The following is an 18,752-nucleotide window of genomic DNA, read 5'->3' as shown; positions in this document are numbered from 1 at the left end:
TTATTGCATTATTCATTTTTAATTGTCTCTTTTTTATTTCTTCTAGGTCCTTATTAAACATTTCTTGCATCTTCTCAATCCTTGTCTCCAGGCTATTCATCTGTAACTCCATTCTGTTTTCGAGATTTTGATAATTTTTTATTATCATTAGTCTAAATTCTTTTTCAGGTAGATTCCCTATCTCCTCCTCCTTTGTTTGGCTTGGTGGGCATTTTTCATGTTCCTTTACCTGTTGGGTATTTCTCTGCCTTTTCATCTTGTTTAGATTGCTGTGTCTGGAGTGTGCTTTCTGTATTCTGGTGGTCTGTGGTTCCTTTTTATTGTGGAGGTTTCACCCAGTGGGTGGGGTTGGATGATTGGCTTGTCAAGGTTTCCTGTTTAGGGAAGCTTGTGTCGGTGTTCTGGTGCATGGAACTGAATTTCTTCTCTCTGGAGTGCAATGGAGTGTCCAGTAATGAGCTTTGGGATGGGCCTGTGGGTTTGGTGTGACTTTGGGCAGCCTGTATGTCGACCCTCAGGTCTATGTTCCTGCGTTGCTGAAGAATTTGCGTGGTATGTCTTGCTCTGGAACTTATTGGCTCTAGGGTGGTGGTTGGTTTCAGAGTAGGTATGGAGAGTATTGGATGGTCTCTTATTACTTAATGTTCCCTGTAGTCAGGAGTTTTCAGGTGTTCTCAGGTTTTGGGCTTAAGTCTCCTGCCTCTGGATTTCAGTCTTATTCTTCCAGTAGCCTCAAGACTTCTCCAACTGTACAGCACTGATAATAAAACTTCTAGGTTAATGGTGAAAAGATTCTCCACCTTGAGGGACACCTAGAGAGGTTCACAGATTTACATGAAAAAGAGAAGAGGGAGGAGGGAGATAGAAATGAGCAGGAGGAGAAAAAGGGGGACTCAAAAGGAGAGAGACAGATCTACACAGTTCTCTGTTCCCAATATGTTCTCCATAGCCCAGACACCCACAGAGATTCACAGAATTGGATTGGGAAGAGAAGGGGGAGGGAGGAAACAGAGGTGATCTGAGGGAGAAAACGGAGAGTCGAAAGTGGGACAGAGTAATCATCACACTCCTGAATAAAAATGGGAGCTGAATATTGGATTCTTAACTGTCCAAAATTTATATTACATACTGAAAAACAAAGATTAAAAATCTAGAGTAGAGGTTAGACTCTTAAAAATACAATATTAAAAGGAAAAACGAAAACACAAAAATTTTAGGAATATATATCAAGTTTGGTTTAAAAATAGGGCTTCTCTGTCTCTCTTTTTTGTTGCAAGGTCATAGTGAAATCAAAATGAAAATTAAGGAGTAATAGAGGACTTTAAAAGAAAATAAGAGAAAAAAAGGAAAAAAAATACAAGAAAAAAGATTCTATATAACAATGGAAACAATCAACTAAATGAAAAGGTGGAATAGGAGAAAAAGTTTGCAAGCCATATATCTCATAAATTAATATCATATAAAAGGAACTCAGATAACTCTATGACAGACTAATTAATTGAAAATCACTAAAAAAGGAGCAAAGAACCTAAACATTTTCCAAAGAAGACATACAAATGGCCAGCAGCTATATGAAAAGGAGCTCAGCATCACTAACCATCAGGGAGATGACAATCCACACCACAGTAAGACATCACCTCATGCCTGTTGGCACAGCTATTATCAAAAAGCCAAGTGATAACACGTTTTGGCAAAGCTGTTGAGAAAAGGGAACCTATGTACACAGTTGCTGGAAATATAAATTGGCACAGCCACTATGGAAAACAGTGTGGAGGTTCCTCAGAAAATCACAAAGGTAACTATCGTACAACTCAGCATTGCCACCTCCTTGTATGCAGTTGACCCTTGAACAACATAAATTTGAACTGTGCAGGTCCACATATAGATGAATTTTTTTTCAATAAATACATTGAAAACTGTTCAGAGATTTGAGATGACTTGAAAAAACAGGTGACTCGCATGCCTAGCAAAATAAAAAGATTGAGAGAAAGGTATCATGAATGTATAAAATTTATGTAGATACTAGTCCATTTTATCACTCACTACCATAAAAAATACACAAATATGAAAAGTTTAAATTTTTAAAAAGTTATGCACACACAAACACACACACTTATCGAACGTGAATAGCACTATTCATCCCTGATGAGCAGTTTCGGTAGTAAGTTATGATCTCAAAAATCTGACCACCAGTGGTTCTCACGTAGTTCTCATTGTGTTTACCATGATATTGTAAACCTTGAATAACATGATAGGACTCATATCAAGTGGCCCTATTGGTGCTGGAAGCGCTCTCAAGAAGCGGAGGGAAGTCACGACATTATGCAAAAAAGTTGAATTGCTTGTTATGTACCACAGTTTGGGTCTGCAGTTGTAGTTGCCACCATTTCAAGATGAATGAATCCAGCATAAGGACCACTGTAAGAAAAAGAACATGAAATTTAAGAAGCCATCACTTCAGCTACACCAGCAGGTGAGAAAACCTTGTGCTTTTTGGGAAATATCTTTTTATCTTGTATTGAAAATATAGCTTGTATGTGGGTGCAGGATTGCTATAAGCAAGGCATATCTATAGACTCTAATATGATTGAAGAAAAATCAAAGTCATTATGACAACCTAAAGCAAAAGGGGGTTGAGGGATCTAGAGCTGGAGAATTTAATGGCAGCAAAGGATGGCCTGACAACTCTAGAAAGAGGTTTGACGTAAAATATCAAAATAATAGGAGAGGCAGTTTTGTAAAATCAACAGGCAACAGATGCATTCCCAGATGCCATTAAGAAAATCACTGGGTATTAATTTTGCATCCTGCAAATGTACCAATTCATTGATGAGCTCTAGTAGCTTTCTGGGAGCATCTTTAGGCTTTTCTACGTCTAGTATCATATCATCTTCAAACTGTGCCATTTTCACTTCTTTTCCAACTTCGATTCCTTTCATTTTTTCTTGTCTCTGGTTGCTACAGCTAATATTTCTAATATCATGTTGAGTAAAAGTGGAGACAGTAGACATCCTTGAGATTTTCATATTAACTGAAGTCACGAAAAGATGGAGATCACATCACTCATGTGGAAATATAAGGTTTTTTAATTGAAAGATAATTTCTTTTTTCTTGAAAGATAATTTCATTACAGAATTTTGTTGTTTTCTGTCCAACCTCAACATGAATCAGCCATAGGTATACATATATCACCTCAGTTTTGAACCCCCCTCCAATCTCCCCCCCCAATCAACCATTCTAGATTGATACAAAGCCCCATTTTAATTCCTGAGACATACAGCAAATTCCCTTTGGCTATATAATTTACGCACATTAATGTAAGTTTCCATGTAACTCAGTCCATACATCTCACCCTCTCCTCCCCTCTCCCCCTTCCCATAAGGCTATCTTCTATGACTGTTTCTCCATTCAGTTCAGTTCAGTGTAGTTGCTTAGTCATGTCCAACTCTTGGCGACCCCATGAACCACAGCAAGCCAGGCCTCCCTGTCCATCACCAACTCCTGGAGTTCACCCAAACCCGTGTCCATTGTGTCAGTGATGCCATCCAATCATCTCATCCTCTGTCACCCGCTTCTCCTCCTGTCCTCAATTTTTCCCAGCATAAGGGTCTTTTCAAATGAGTCAGCCCTTTGCATCAGGTGGCCAAAGTATTGGAGTTTCAGCTTCAGCGTCAATCCTACTAATGCATGCCCAGGACTGATCTCGTTTAGCATGGACTGTTTGGATCTACTTGCAGTCCAAGGGACTCTCAAGAGTCTTCTCCAACACCACAGTTCAAAAGCATCAATTCTTCGGTACTCAGCTTTCTTTATAGTCCAAATCTCACATCCATACATGACCACCAGAAAAAACCATAGCCTTGGCTAGACGGACCTTTGTTGACAAAGTCATGTCTCTGCTTTTTAATATGCTGTCTAGGTTGGTCATAACTTTCCTTCCAAGAAGTAGGCTTCTTTTAATTTCATGGCTGCAGTCACCATGTGCAGTGATTTTGGAGCCCAGAAAAATAAAATCAGCCACTGTTTCCCCATCTATTTGACATGAAGTGATGGACTAGATGCCATGATCTTAGTTTTCTGAGTGTTGAACTTTAAGCCAACTTTTTCACTCTCCTCTTTCAGTTTCATCAAGAGGCTCTTCAGTTCTTCTTCACTTTCTGCTATAAGGGTGGGGTCTTCTGCATATCTGAGGTTATTGATATTTCTCCTGGCAATCTTGATTCCAGCTTGTGCTTCATCCAGCCCAGCATTTCTCATGATGTACTCTGCATATAAGTTAAAGAAGCAGGGTGACAATATACAGCCTTGACATACCACTTTTCCTATTTGGAACCAGTCTGTTGTTCCATGTCCAGTTCTAACTGTTGCTTCCTGACCTGCATATAGGTTTCTCAAGAGGCAGGTCAGGGGGTCTGTTATCCCCATCTCTTTCAGAGTTTTCTACAGTTTATTGTGATTCACACAGTCAAAGGCTTTGGCATAGTCAATAAAGCAGAAGTAGATGTTTTTCTGGAACCCTCTTGCTTTTTCCATGATCCAGCAGATGTTGGCAAATTGATCTCTTGTTCCTCTGCCTTTTGTAAAACCAGCTTGAACATACGGAAGTTCATGGTTCATATATTGCTGAAGCCTGACTTGGAGAATTTTGAGCATTACTTTATTAGCATGTGAGATGAGTGCAATTGTGTGGTAGTTTGAGCATTCTTTGGGATTGGCTTTCTTTGGGATTGAAATGAAAACTGACCTTTTCCGGCCCTGTGGCCACTGCTGAGTTTTCCAAATTTGCTGGCATACTGAGTGCAGGACCTTCACAGCATCATCTTTAAGGATTTGAAATAGCTCAACTGGAATTCCATCACCTCCTGTAGCTTTGTTCGTCTCCATTGCTGCCGTGTAAATAAATTCTTCAGTACCATTTTTCTAGATTCTGTATATATGCGTTAGAATACAATATTTATCTTTCTCCTTTTGACTTACTTCACTCTGTATAATAGGCTCTAGGTTCATCCACCTTATTAGAACTGACTCAAATGTGTTCCTTTTTATGGATGAGCAATATTCCATTGTGTACATGTACCACAACTTCTTTATCCATTCATCTGTTGATGGACATCTAGGTTGCTTCCATGTTCTAGATATTGTAAATAGTGCTGCAAAGAACAATGTGTCTTTCTCAATTTTGGTTTCCTCAGGGTATATGCCAGGTTGTGGGATTGCTGGGTCATATGGTGGTTTTATTCCTAGTTTAAAGGAATCTTTATATCGTCTTTCATAGTGGCTGTATGAATTTACATTCCCACCTACAGTGCAAGAGCATTCCCTTTTCTCCACACCCACTCCAGCCTTTATTGTTTGTAGACATTTTGATGATGGCCATTCCGACTGGTGTGAGGTGATAGCTCATTGTAGTTTTGATTTGCATTTCTCTAATAATGAGAAATTTTGAGCATCTGTTCACATGTTTGTTAGCCACCTATATGTCTTCTTTGGAGAAATGTCTGTTTAGGTCTTTTTCCACTTTTTCATTGGGTTGTTTGTTTTTCTGGTATGGAGTTATATGAGCTGCTTGTATAAAATTAATCCTTTGTCAGTTGTTTCATTTGCTATTATTTTCTCCCATTCTGAGGGTTGTCTTTTCACCTTGCTGATAGTTTCCTTTGCTGTGCAAAAGCTGTTAAGTTTCACCAGGTCCCACTTGTTTACTTTTATTTTTATTTCCTTTACTCCGAGAGGTGGGACATAGAGGATCTTGCTTGATTTATGTCATCAAGTGTTCTGCCTATGTTTTCCTCTAAGAGTTTTATAGTTTCTGGTCTTACATTTAGTTCTTTTTTTTTTTTTTTTTTTTTTTTTGAGCAAACCCAAGGAAAAAGTGAAGGACAGGGAAGCCTGGTATGCTGCAGTCCTTTGGGAAGCAGAGTCAGGCATGACTGATTGATTGAAGAACGACAACAACACTGTGGGTTAGAGTCCCACCTTGGAGAGTTTCTTCTGTCTGATTAGAATCCTAAGGCTACAGTCGTGGTTTAGAGACCCACCCTAATAGGACAATGCCAGAGGTTAGAGCTACTGAGGTGCTCAAATGATTGGGTTAGAGCGCTGAACACTGGGTTAAGGTTCCAGGCCTTTGGATTTAATTGCCTATGTTTGTCTGTGTCTGACTCTTTTATGTGTTGGGATTGGCTAATAGGAGTTGGCTATTGGATGTATGTGGCGAAACTTTTTCAACCTATAATTAATGAGGATCCTCTGAATCGGGAGATAAAACACCTTGCTCCTGGACTGGAAACATTGCTTTATGGAGGTGATGGGGTTTTTCCCCTTTGCCTAAGGTGGCAGCACAGCGGTATTGTTACAGATGGATATATATTTTTTTAAGTTTATTGGAGATTTCTTGATTTACAATCTTGTGTTTGAGGTATACAGCAAAGTGATTCAGTTACACAGATATTCAATCTTTTCTGGATTCTTTTCCCATATAGGCTATTACAGAATATTGAGTAGAGTTCCCTTTGTTATATAGGAGGTCCTGTTCAGTTATCTATTTTCTGTACTGGTTGTGGGTGTGTATGTTCATCTCAAGTTTCTAATGTATCCCTCCCCACAAAGTTCCCCTATGGTAACCATAAATCTGTTTTCAAATTGTGTGAGTCTGTTTCTGTTTTGTAAATAAGTCCATCTGTGTCATTTTAAAAAATTAGATTGCACCTCTGAGCAGTATACTGTGGTATTTGTCTTTGTCTGACTTACTTCACTCAGTATGAAAATCTCTAGGTCGTCCATATTGCCAAAAATGGCAATATTTGATTAATTTTTATGGCTGAGTATCCTTCCATTGTATTTAGGTTATCACGTCTTTCTTATCTGTTGATGGACCTGTAGGTGGTTTCCATGTCTTGGTTTTTGTAAACAGTGCTGCAGTGAACATGGGGGTGCTGGTTCCTATTCAAATTATGGTTTTCTTCATATATATGACCAGATAGTCTATTTTTGAAAATTTATTGGAGTATAGTTGATTTACAATGTTGTGTTAGTTTTAGGCATATAGCAAAGTAATTCAGTTATACATATATAAATACATTTTCAGTTTCTTTTCTCATATAGGCATCACAGAATATCAATTCGAGTTCCCTGTGCTATGCAGGAGGTCCTTATTGGTTATCTCTTTTATATATAGTGGTGTGTGTAAGTTCATCCCAAGCTCCTGATTTATCCATCCCCCATTACATTTCCCCTTTAGTATCCATAAGTTCATTTTCAGGATCCGTAAGTTTTCTGTTTTGTAAATAAGTTCATTTTATCACTGTTTAAAACTAGATTCCACAGATGAGGGATAGAGTTGTGTTTGACTTACTTGACTTAGTATGACAATCCCTAGGTCCATTCATGTTCATGCAAATGGCATTCTTTCATGTGGCTGAGTAATATTCCTTTGTATTTCCTGACCACGTGTTTATCTACTCCTCTGTTGATGGACATTTAGGTTGCTCCCCTGTCTTGGGTATAGTAAACATTGCTGCAAATTACATTCTTTCATATGGCTGAGTAATATTTCTTTGTATTTCTGGACCACATGTTTATCTACTCCTCTGTTGATGGACATTTAGGTTGCTCCCATGTCTTGGGTATTGTAAATATTGCTGCAATTTACATTGGGGTGATTGTTCCTTTTTCGAAGTATGATTTTCTCAGGATATATGCCCAGGAGTCAGATTGCTGGATGCTATGGTTGTATTATTTTTCTATTTCATTTTATTGGAGTATAATTAATTTAAAATGTTGTGTTAGTTTCAGGTGTATAACAAAGTGATTCAGTTATACATACACATAATCACTCATTTTCAGATTCTTTTCTCATACAGATTATTACAGATTATTGGGTAGAGTTGCCTGTGTTATACAGTAGGCGCTTTTTGGTTATTGCTATTTTATATTAGTTGTAGATGTGGGCTTCCCAAGTGGCGCAGTCATCTACCAGAAAGATTAAACCCCAGCATGCACAGAAAGGAAATGAGGAAATTGGTGTTTAAACGTGTGTGCTCCTCAGTTGCTCTCTGAAAGTTAGCTCTGCCTGAGTCTAAGACAGCTTCCTCTTTCACTTTCTTCAATGTCATGCAATCACTATCTCAGCCTCCTCCTCACTAGGTAAGTTTCTCTATGTGGAGAGTGAGACAGAGCCTGAACTTCCATAGGACTCTCTTTGGGGACAAGCTTCTCCTCATCACATGGCGGCGCAGAAATTTTGGGAGCCTCTGACCAAATGGGCTCCAGTCTTGGAACTGGTGGGACGATTCCTTAGAAGCTGGGTAGCACATGTGCCTTTCAAGCTACAGTTTGATAACCACATGTAATGGAAAACTTTTCAGGGTTCTTTAAGTGTACCCTCAGATCCAAGCTGGTCACCTTTGAGACTGTCCATTCTTCTCAGTGGTTTCTCCAGGGAATTCATACAGCCAATTCCTCCCAGAAACCAACCTAGGAGATGGAATTGGGTCCTAAATTAAGGGACAGTGCCTCTAGTTTGCCCATTTTCTTCCTAGAAAGGAACAAAGCACTCTGAGCCACAGAAAGACAAGCCCTGAAGGCCTTCCTACAGCTCCCATGAATGCAGGGGTTTTCCAGGGGAAGCCAACATTTCTGCCTCATCCAGAGACCTCAAGTTCCTGATAAGAGTGCTGGTTGATGTCGACTGCAATCCGTGAAGGCTAGGAAGAGGCAGCAAGCATTGGTTAAACGCAGGTGGTCCAGGCTCTGTTTGCTGGCCAAAATGTAAACTAATTTTGAAAGAGCCCTACAGTAGAAGAAATTAATCATTCAACTGCAGAGCTCAGGTTGGGCTGATGAGTGTCCAGGAAAAGCCAAGACAGCTGACCCAGTAGTGATAAATTCCATGCAGCCACCAAAATGCCAAATTTAAAGCAATATCCTGTAAAGACACATGTGAAGGTAACAAAGCCTCTGATAACCACCTTTCTTAAATACCAATTAATTCAACGTTGTCAGTGCTTATATAACACTCCAGTCCTGTTGGTACAAAATCTGTGACCTGGGATTATCATTTTCTACACAATTTGAGATTCATTAACCAAATTGAGGATGGTTTCCCACAAGCTTGAAGAATGTACAAAGAGAAATGGGGGGATTGAAACATAAAGCACTGACCAGTTTAAACTGGTTTTTCCTCCTTAAAACAGGTTATTGATTAATCAAACCTTGAGTTATCTTTAGAGGCAGCACTATACAAGTGAAAAAAAGGAGCCCCTGTTTCCAGGATGAGCCCGGAACCAAGAGGGTTCAGTCTGTACAACTCTCAGAGTAGGAATATTGCCATGGGAGAACTGTATGAAGTCCTTCAATAGGGACAAAAAATTTGGCTTCTAACAGCATGAATAGCACACATGAACTAATTCAAGACTAGCCAATTAGCTTCCAAGTTTGCAGTTCCCCTAAACCCTTTAATTTTTCCCCAAACTTTGGATTAAGGAGACAGATTTGAGAGCCCGACTTCCTGTCTTCTTGCTACTCCACCTAGGATTAAAGTTTTTCTCTCAAAAGCCCATTCCATAATCTTCGCTTCCATGTGCATCAGGCAGTGAGCCCTTGCTGGGGAACACTCGTGACTGAGAGGCCTGGAATTAGATTCTTCTTTGAATTACTCTAGATCCTATACTGTTATACTCCTCTTGTCCTAAAGCAGAGCTGTGTTCCTTACCACTCAAAATGTATCTTGGGATAAAAGTAAGGCCTCTGGATACATTCCAATGCACTTCTTTTATTTTTTCTTTCCAATGCACTTTAGGCACAAAGCCTTGAAGGCTACCTCAGGAAATGACAGGAAAAAGGAAGAGAAACAGATGACAGGGACAGTCAGATCGTTTCTCTGTGCAGTGTCAGATGACCTCAATCAGAATACCACAAAACCATCTTGGGTGGCTTTTTCCTTTAGAATTGTACTCATATCTCAGATATGGTGAGTTGGGTTCTAGATCACTGCAATAAAGTGAAAACTGTCATAAAGTAAATCATGAGGAATTTGGGGGATTCCCAGTGCTTATAAAAGTTGTTAATCCTATTATAGGCTTACTAGAAGATGTCTTAAAAATGCACATATCTTAATTTACAAATGTCATACAGTTACAATAGTAACAAATACAACTGATCAGAGCACCATAAGAAAAAAAATAAGGAAAGAGTTTAAAATATTTAAAAAATGAACAATATGTGGAAAAGGGACCCCAAGTGAATACATGATGCTGGGAAAATGGTGCCATAGACACTTTCAGTGCATGGTTACCATAAACTTTCAGTTTGTAACGAAACACAGTATTTGTGAACAATGATTACATGCAGTACAATGTTTTAAATGTATGCCTGTAAATCATTAAAACAAGTCATGAAAAGAGACTGACCCTGGCTTTTGAAAGGATGGGTCAGCATTTTTTTCTGGGAGCACACCCCATCCTGCCCCCTGCCTTCTGTGTTATTTTCCCCATCTCAGGTCCAGTCTGGGACATGAAACTGTAAGGTTTGCATTAGGGACACGGCTCAAGAGGTTGCAGGGATGTGGTTTTCCCCAGGAATCTTTTAATCCAAGAGATAGACAAAATTTGGGCCCCCATCAGTGAGGACTGGAGAGACAACCACCCTAATATACAGGTCATTCAGAGACCTGCCTAAACTTGCCCTCAGGCCTAGAATGCCCAGACAGGACATTCCCTCTTAGAAGCCTTGTAGTTCTCTGTGAGGTCAAAATCTGAGTCTAAGAAGAATGGCCTCGGTTCAGAGGAGGGAGAATCTCAGGTTGGAAGGTCAGGTCCCAGGACTGGCCAGGATCATGGTGAGACCCCTGAGTGAAGAAAGAAGTATCACTAGACCCACAAATGAGGAGGCTTTGCAGACCCCTGCCCCTATTCTTAACCCCAGAGGTTCCAGGCAGAGTTATAGGGATGAGAAGCCTCTTCATTTCTATCTGGTCTCAGCGAGGGAAGGACTTTTTCTATCAGGAAACCCCAGTTCTTAGGAGGGTGGTGTCTTGGCCATCACCACTGGGAAGATGAGGCCCATCAGTGCTAATGAGAGGGTCTCTGGCACCAAGGAGGAAGGCTCACAGAGTGGCGCTCCTCCTGTCAAGGAGAGATGCTCAGAGCAGTGCCCTGACTCCGCACTAGGGACTCGGAGAGGTGAGGGCTTGGTTTGGGGGCCGGAGGACTCAAGTCCGTAAGACTAAGGGTCCCGGACTCTAACAGACGGCATGTTCAGGACCCTAACAGGGACCACTGAACAGTGAACGACGGGGTCCCCACAGAGCCCTGGTCCTGTCATCATCCCTCAGAGATCCTGCATAAGGCAGCCATAGCCGGAAGTGTCTCTGCAAAACTTCCGTGCTGGTGGGAAGAGCTCGGACTGATGTTCAGTGCATTTGTGTGGCTAGGAGTGGATTCCCAGGACTGAGCTGAAGGCAAGGTGAGGACCTGAATGTGGTCTCAAGGGACCATTCCCCCGTCCTGTAACAAAGAGTATGCCCAAAGTCTCATCTCTCTGATCGGCAGGGGGCAGTTCCTACAATTCTCTTAGGCTGATTTTCCGTATATCTTGATCTAAGACATTCTGTAAGATAAGCGATTACTTGATTCTGTAAATGAAGGAAACCTAGGCCCTAAGTCCAGTCCCGGGAGAGCGCCGAGTGCTAACGAGGCATGGGGCAGTGAAGATGGCGACACAAAGCGGCACCCATGCGCTCAATTCCCGGACTTCTCCCCTGCCGAACTGTAAGAGGTGAAACTTTGGAGGCTTGTGGACACAGTTCAGTAAAGGGAGGACTGTCAGGCTCTGATAGATATGAAGATGTGGACTGTGAATGAGGACTGTAGAATACCCCATCAGGCTTCTCCCCACACCCACCCCCTCCCCTCAGCCCCACCCCTACTCCCAGCCCCACCCCACCCCTTCTGTGAGCTATCGGAGATCCTGGGTATCACAGCTTTGAAAGATGTGGAAGAGAGGGCCCAAGCCAGTGATGTCCCAGTGTTCCTCCAGCAATTCTTCCCAGGCCTAATGAAGCTTAGGCAAATTCCTTACTTATTTGTCTATGCTTGCTCTTGTCTTTGGCATCCAGGATCCTCGAACTTCCTTGCAGCCTGAGAGTACTTTAGTTACAGCATGAAGAATGTTATAGTTGTGGCATATAGGATTTTTACTTATGGTGTGTGGGGTGGAGTCTAGTTCCCTGATCAGGGATGGGACCCAGGCCCACTGCATTTGGAGCACAGATTCTTAGCCAATTAGCTACTGGGCCACTAGGCAAGTCTCTTCTGCTGCTGCTGCTAAGTCACTTCAGTCATGTCTGACTCTGTGCGACCCCATAGATGGAAGCCCATCAGGCTCCACCATCCCTGGGATTCTCCAGGTAAGAACACTTGAGTGGGTTGCAATTTCCTTCTCCAAGGCAAAACAAATCTAGGAGTTGTTTAAATGAAAGAGCAGCTTGGAAGGAAGGAAGCGTTAGTCTAAGAACCAAATTCTAGATTAAGTGAATTTCATTCACCTAAACAAAACTACCCCCGCGCTCAAAATATGATTTAGTACTGGAAATGAAAGATTCTTTCTAAACAGCATTTTGGACTGGTTTGGTGTTCTATGTCCAAGAATGGCACAGATTCTCTGACATCTCCTGGATTTAAAACTTCATCAGGGTAGGTGGTATCCTCTGGGAACAAAATAATCATAATCATAGTAGAAACAGATATTGTGTAAAGTCTCCGTGTGGTCCAGGCACCAAGCCAGGTGCTTTAGCTACATGCCACTGGCCGTACAAAAGCCACTTCACCTGAGGCTCCCAGAGTTTGGGGATGGACCCAAGTCCACATAAATGATAAGGGACAGAGCTGGGATAGGAGCGCTGGTCTGAACTTGTCCAGAGCACATACCCTTCCATTTGTCCCGGCCTGAGGTGCTCAAGAGGCAGTTAATTCACTGTCTTCTAGCACTCCAAAATGTATCTTGAGTGATAGAAAGAAGGACTCTATGACTAAAACACTGGGTTGGGATACATAGCCAAGGCAATACAAACACCAAAATAATTAAGAGGCATGAATAAGGGAGAGAAGGAAATGATGCTCAGTAACCACATGATCATCTGCATGTGCAAATTCAGACACCCTCAAGTGATCCAGGGCTTACAAGATTATCTGGCACTATCCTTCTATATAGAAAGTAAACATTTTATTTTTTAATTAAAAATAGTTAATTTTTGGCTGCGCTGCATTCAGTTGTGACACACAGAATCTTTGATGCCACATGCAGGCTCTTTAGCTGCAGCATGTGATGCTTTTTGTTGTGGCACGTGAACTTTTAGTTCTGGCATGTGTAATCCAGTTACCTGACCAGGGATCGAACCCAGGCCCTGTGCATTGGGAGTGCGGAGTCTTAACCACTGGGCCAACAGGGAGGTGCTGAGATAAATACTTCAGAACTACCCTAAATCTCATGGCTCAGAAAGTAAAGAATCCATCTGCAATATGGGAGTCCTGGGTTCGATTCCTGAATTTGGTAAATCCCCTGGAGGAGGGTATGGCCAGACACTGCAGTATTCTTGCCTGGAGAATTCCCATGGACAGAAGAGCCCGGCGGGCTACAGTCCATGTGGTCACAAAGAGTCAGACACAACTGAGCGACTTAGCAGACCCCCTAAATGTGGCTGAAGACAAGGAATATATCAGCTCTTTTTCTCTGACAGCATAACATTTGCCCTGAGTTCCTTGATTTCTGCTCCGTTTTCCTAATCTAACATCACTTTTGGGACCTAGTCCCCTTTTCTCCAAGATTTTCTAGAGGGTATCTGCTCAATGTGTGTAGGAATATGCATTTCCCAGGAAGCCTTTAATCAAAGGACAGAAGCTGATATGGGAACTTCCATGAAGGAGGGCTGAGGAGACAATTACCCCTGAATACAGGGGTCACCCAAAGACTAAGAAGAGGAATCTTAGATCAGTAGAAGGAGTAGTCCCTGGCTGTGGTAGATGTAGTGAGGATGCTGAGCAGGAGGAATCCAGAAGGACTCAAGTTGCATCCCCACTGTCTGTTTTCAGAGGCCCTGATGGACTAGGATCACAAGAGGATCACCCTGACTTCCAACGTGGAATTCTCAGGAGACTAGGACCTTGATGTAAGACAAGAAGCTTCATAAAGTAGAGAGTGGAGTTACAGGATTTATCATGTGTCAATATGAGTTCCTGAAAGTGGACTCATGGTAGCACACACCATAAAAGGAGGCCCTGGAAAATATCTGATGCTGGGCTCCCTGGGAAGCTCTGGGGACAGATGTCAGGTTGATTTCAGTCTGGCAAGTCTCAGTGAGGTGAGATCTCTGTCTAATAGGATCAGCCTCCGTTTTAGAGAGGGATGGACCTGAGCCCAAGCAGGACCTCAGATGACAATGCTGACTGTTAGAGGGGAGCCCTGGAGAGGGAGCCAAACAGAATTCTGTAAATTCTTAGCCCTGAGAGATGAGAAGAGCTACTTCTAAGTGGTCCCCTCATTCCACCTGTGTGATCTCGGGGAGGGCAGGGCCTCCTCTAGCAGGATTAGGCCCCAGATCTGCAGAGGGGACGTCTTGATCATAACCAGACTTAAAGTGAGGACCATCAGTGCTAGTGAGATGGTCTCCCCCAACGAGGGAGGCTCACAGAGTGGCGCCCCTCCTGACAAGCAGAGATGCTCAGAGCAGCGCCCTGACTCCTCCCACTAGGGACTCAGGGAGGCGAGGGCTTTGTTTGGGGGCTGGAAGACTTGGATTCATAGCTGGAGACGTCCCGGGCTCTAATACACTGCGCAAGGAGGACCCAGGGACGGATGAATATTGAGCTACAGGGGTTCCCGTAGCACCAGGCCCCTGCCGTCATCCCCGGGAGACCCCACGTAGGACCGTACGCAGCTCCCATCCACTTCCGCTTCAATGGCGAGGAGATTGACCAGGAGTCGTGGCGTCTCTTTGGTGGTGTTTCTGTGTCCAGGACTTGTCCGGAACCAAGGTGAGGACCGGAATGTAACTGAAGGGTCTTTACGAACCCACTATTAAGAAAAGTGACCCAGCCGCATCCCACCCCTATTATCTGGCTCTTTCGAGTCCCTCAGAGCTATCGGCTGAATGCGGTCTAGCGTATCTTAGGTGAAGTTGCTGGTCTGGGGGTAGGCCCGGGTTCTACCCGTGAAGGAGCTCTCGGTCGTAGATAACCTCCCTGAGGGCCAGTTATCAGACTTCAAAACCGCATGGGGGCCACACTGAGCGGCCCCCCTGCACTCAGCTCTAGGAGGCCCCACGAGGAGCTGGCCGACAGTGGTGCCCCCTATCGTTTTCTGGAGTTGGGATCAGGGAGGTAGAAGCTTGCTCTAAAGGAATAAACCTAGTTCAACAAAAGGGGCCTAGTCCCCAACACAATTGATGGTTGTGACGCTGAGTGAGGATGGGGGCTCCTCCCATAAGAAACGGAGTCGCAATCAGGCATTGTGACATGACGCTTCCCAGATTATCTCAGGGAAGTGAGAGACCAGGTGAAAGCGGGGAGCGTCAGGCTGGGAAGGGAGAGTTTTGCGTTCCCTGGTGGGATGGTGAGAACCTCAGGGGCTGTGGGGATGTTCCACACCACATCATTCAGACCACATCCTCCCTCCCTGTCATCATCCCTTTGAGACCTCAAGAATACATGGCCGTTCCCACTGCAGCCTAAAGGGGAAGCAATTCCCCTCTGACCACTCCGCCCTCGTCTGAGGGGCATGGTCAGCACACTGAGAAATCTTAGATCCTGTCATAAATCAAATGTAGGCCTTGATTGCTTCTATGTCCTGGCTATTGTAAAGAGTGCTGCAACGAACTTTGGAGTAGAAGTGTTTTTTAAGTTTCTGTTTCCTCAGGGGATATGCCCAGTATCGGATTGTTGGCTCATGTGGTAATTTATTTTTTAATTTTTTTTCATTTATTTTTATTAGTTGGACGCTAATTACTTTACCATAATGTAGTGGTTTTTGCCATACTTTGACATGAATCAGCCATGGATTTACATGTGTTCCCCATCCTGAACATCCCTCCCCATCCCATCCCTCTGGGTCATCCCAGTGCACCAGCCCCGAGCACTTGTCTCATGCATCCAACCTGGACTGGCAATCTGTTTCACAATTGATAATCAGGTTTCGATGCCATTCTCTCAGATCATCCCACCCTCGCCTTCTCCCATACAGCCCAAAATTCTGTTCTATACATCTGTGTCTCCTTTTCTGTCTTGCATATAGGGTTATCGTTACCATCTTTCTAAATTCTATATATATGCATTAGTATACTGTATTGGTGTTTTTCTTTCTGGCTTACTTCACTCTGAATAATGGGCTCCACTTTCATCCACCTCATTAGAACGGATTGAAATTGATTCTTCTTAATGGCTGAGTAATATTACATTTTGTATATGTACCACAGCTTTCTTTTTTTTTCCCTATTTAATTTTATTAGTTGGAGGCTAATTGCTTTACAGTATTGCAGTGGTTTTTGCCATACATTGACATGAATCAGCCATGGATTTACATGTGTTCCCCATTCCGATTCCGCCCTCCCACCTCCCTCTCCACCCGATCCCTCTGTGTCGTCCCAGTGCACTAGCCCTGAGCACTTGTGTCATGCATGCAACCTGGGCTGGTGATCTGTTTCACCCTTGATAATATACATGTTTTGATGCTGTTCTCTCGAAACATCCCACCCTCGCCTTCTCCCCCAGAGTCTAAAAGTCTGTTCTGTACATCTGTGTCTCTTTTTCTGTTTTGCATATAGGGTTATCATTACCATCTTTCTAAATTCCATATATATGTGTTAGTATACTGTATTGGTCTTTATCTTTCTGGCTTACTTCACTCTGTATAATGGGCTCCAGGTTCATCCATCTCATTAGAACTGATTCAAATGAATTCTTTCAATGGCTGAGTAATATTCCATGGTGTATATGTACCAGAGCTTCCTTATCCATTCGTCTGCTGATGGGCATCTAGGTTGCTTCCATGTGCTGGCTATTATAAACAGTGCTGTGATAAACATTGGGGTACACGTGTCTCTTTCAGATCTGGTTTCCTCGGTGTGTATGCCCAGGAGTGGGATTGCTGGGTCATATGGCAGTTCTATTTCCAGTTTTTAAGGAATCTCCACACTGTACTAGTGGCTTTAGTAGTTTGCATTCCCACCAACAGTGTAAGAGGGCTCCCTTTTCTCCACACCCTCTCCAGCATTTATTTCTTGTAGACTTTTGGATAGCAGCCATTCTGACTGGCATGTAATGGTATCTCATGGAGGTTTTGATTTGCATTTCGCTGATAATGAGTGATGTTGAGCATCTTTTCATGTGTTTGTTAGCCATCTGTATGTCTTCTTTGGAGAAATGTCTGTTTAGATCTTTGGCCCATTTTTTGATTGGGTCGTTTATTTTTCTGGAATTGAGCTGCAGGAGTCGCTTGCATATTTTTGAGATTAATCCTTTGTTTTTTCACTTGCTATTATTTTCTCCCATTCTGAAGGCTGTCTTTTCACTTTGCTTATAGTTTCCTTTGTTGTGCAAGAGCTTTTAAGTTTAATTAAGTTCCATTTGTTTAGTTTTGCTTTTATTTCCAATATTCTGTGAGGTGGTTCATAGAGGATCTTGCAGTGATTTATGTCAGAGACTGTTTTTCCTATGTTCTCTTCTAGGAGTTTTATAGTTTCTGGTCTTACATTTGGACCTTTAATCCATTTTGGGTTTATTTTTGTATATGGTGTTAGGAAGTGTTGTAGTTTCATTCTATTAGAAGTGGTTGACCAGTTTTCCCAGTACCACTTGTTAAAGAGGTTATCTTTTTTCCATTGTATATTCTTGCCTCCTTTGTCGAAGATAAGGTGTCCATAGGTATGTGGATTTTTCTCTGGGCTTTCTATTTTGTTCCATTGATCTATATTTCTGTCTTTGTGCCAGTACCATACTGTCTTGATGACTGTGGCTTTGTAGTAGAGCCTGAGGTCAGGCAGGTTGATTCCTCCAGTTTCATTCTTCTTTCTCAAGATTGCTTTGGCTATTCGAGGTTTTTTGTATTTCCATACAAATTGTGAAATTATTTGTTCTAGTTCTGTGAAGAATACCGTTGGTAGCTTGATAGGGATTGAATTGAATCTATAGATTGTTCTGGGTTCAGTTCATTTCAGTTCAGTTCCTCAGTCGTGTCCGACTCCTTGTGACCCCATGAATCGCGGCACGCCAGGACTCCTTGTCCATCACCAACTCCCCCAGTCTACTCAAACTCATGCCCATCAAGTCAGTAATGCCATCCAGGCATCTCATCCTCTGTCGTCCCCTTCTCCTCCTGCCCCCAATCCCTCCCAGCATCAGGGTCTTTTCCAAGAGTCAACTGTTTGCATGAGGTGGCCAAAGTATTGGGAGTTTCAGCTTCAGCATCAGTCTGTCCAATGAACACCCAGGACTAATCTCCTTTAGAATAGACAGGTTGGATCTCCTTGCAGTCCAAGGGACTCTCAAGAGTCTTCTCCAACACCACAGTTCAAAAGCATCAATTTTTCGGTGCTCAGCTTTCTTCACAGTCCAACTCTCACATCCGTACATGACCACTGGAAAAACCATAACCTTGACCAGACGGACTTTGTTGGAAAAGTAATGTAGTATACTCATTTTCACAATATTGATTCTTCCAATCTCTGAACACGGTATATTTCTCCATCTCTTTGTGTCCTCTTT

At 42.6% G+C, this 18,752-nt stretch overlaps 1 protein-coding gene across 4 annotated transcripts in view; it reads left to right on the top strand.

Moving 5' to 3' along the window:
* Positions 1–14,919: 14,919 nt before the first annotated feature.
* LOC122690688 (melanoma-associated antigen D2-like) overlaps positions 14,920–18,752 on the top strand; it is a 54,929-nt gene continuing 51,096 nt past the window's right edge. For 3 of the 4 annotated variants that reach the window (XM_043897593.1, XM_043897590.1, XM_043897591.1), the window contains exon 1: positions 14,920–15,029. The gene's annotated coding sequence lies outside the window, so the exon portion shown is untranslated. The remainder of the gene's footprint in view (positions 15,030–18,752) is intronic. The other variant, XM_043897592.1, reaches the window with a different exon arrangement.

The sequence above is a fragment of the Cervus elaphus genome, chromosome X, assembly GCF_910594005.1.
Source record: "Cervus elaphus chromosome X, mCerEla1.1, whole genome shotgun sequence".
In the NCBI taxonomy this organism is placed as follows: domain Eukaryota; kingdom Metazoa; phylum Chordata; class Mammalia; order Artiodactyla; family Cervidae; genus Cervus; species Cervus elaphus.
The sequence above is the reverse complement of the archived record's forward strand: the minus strand, read 5'-3'. Positions and strand labels throughout refer to the sequence as shown.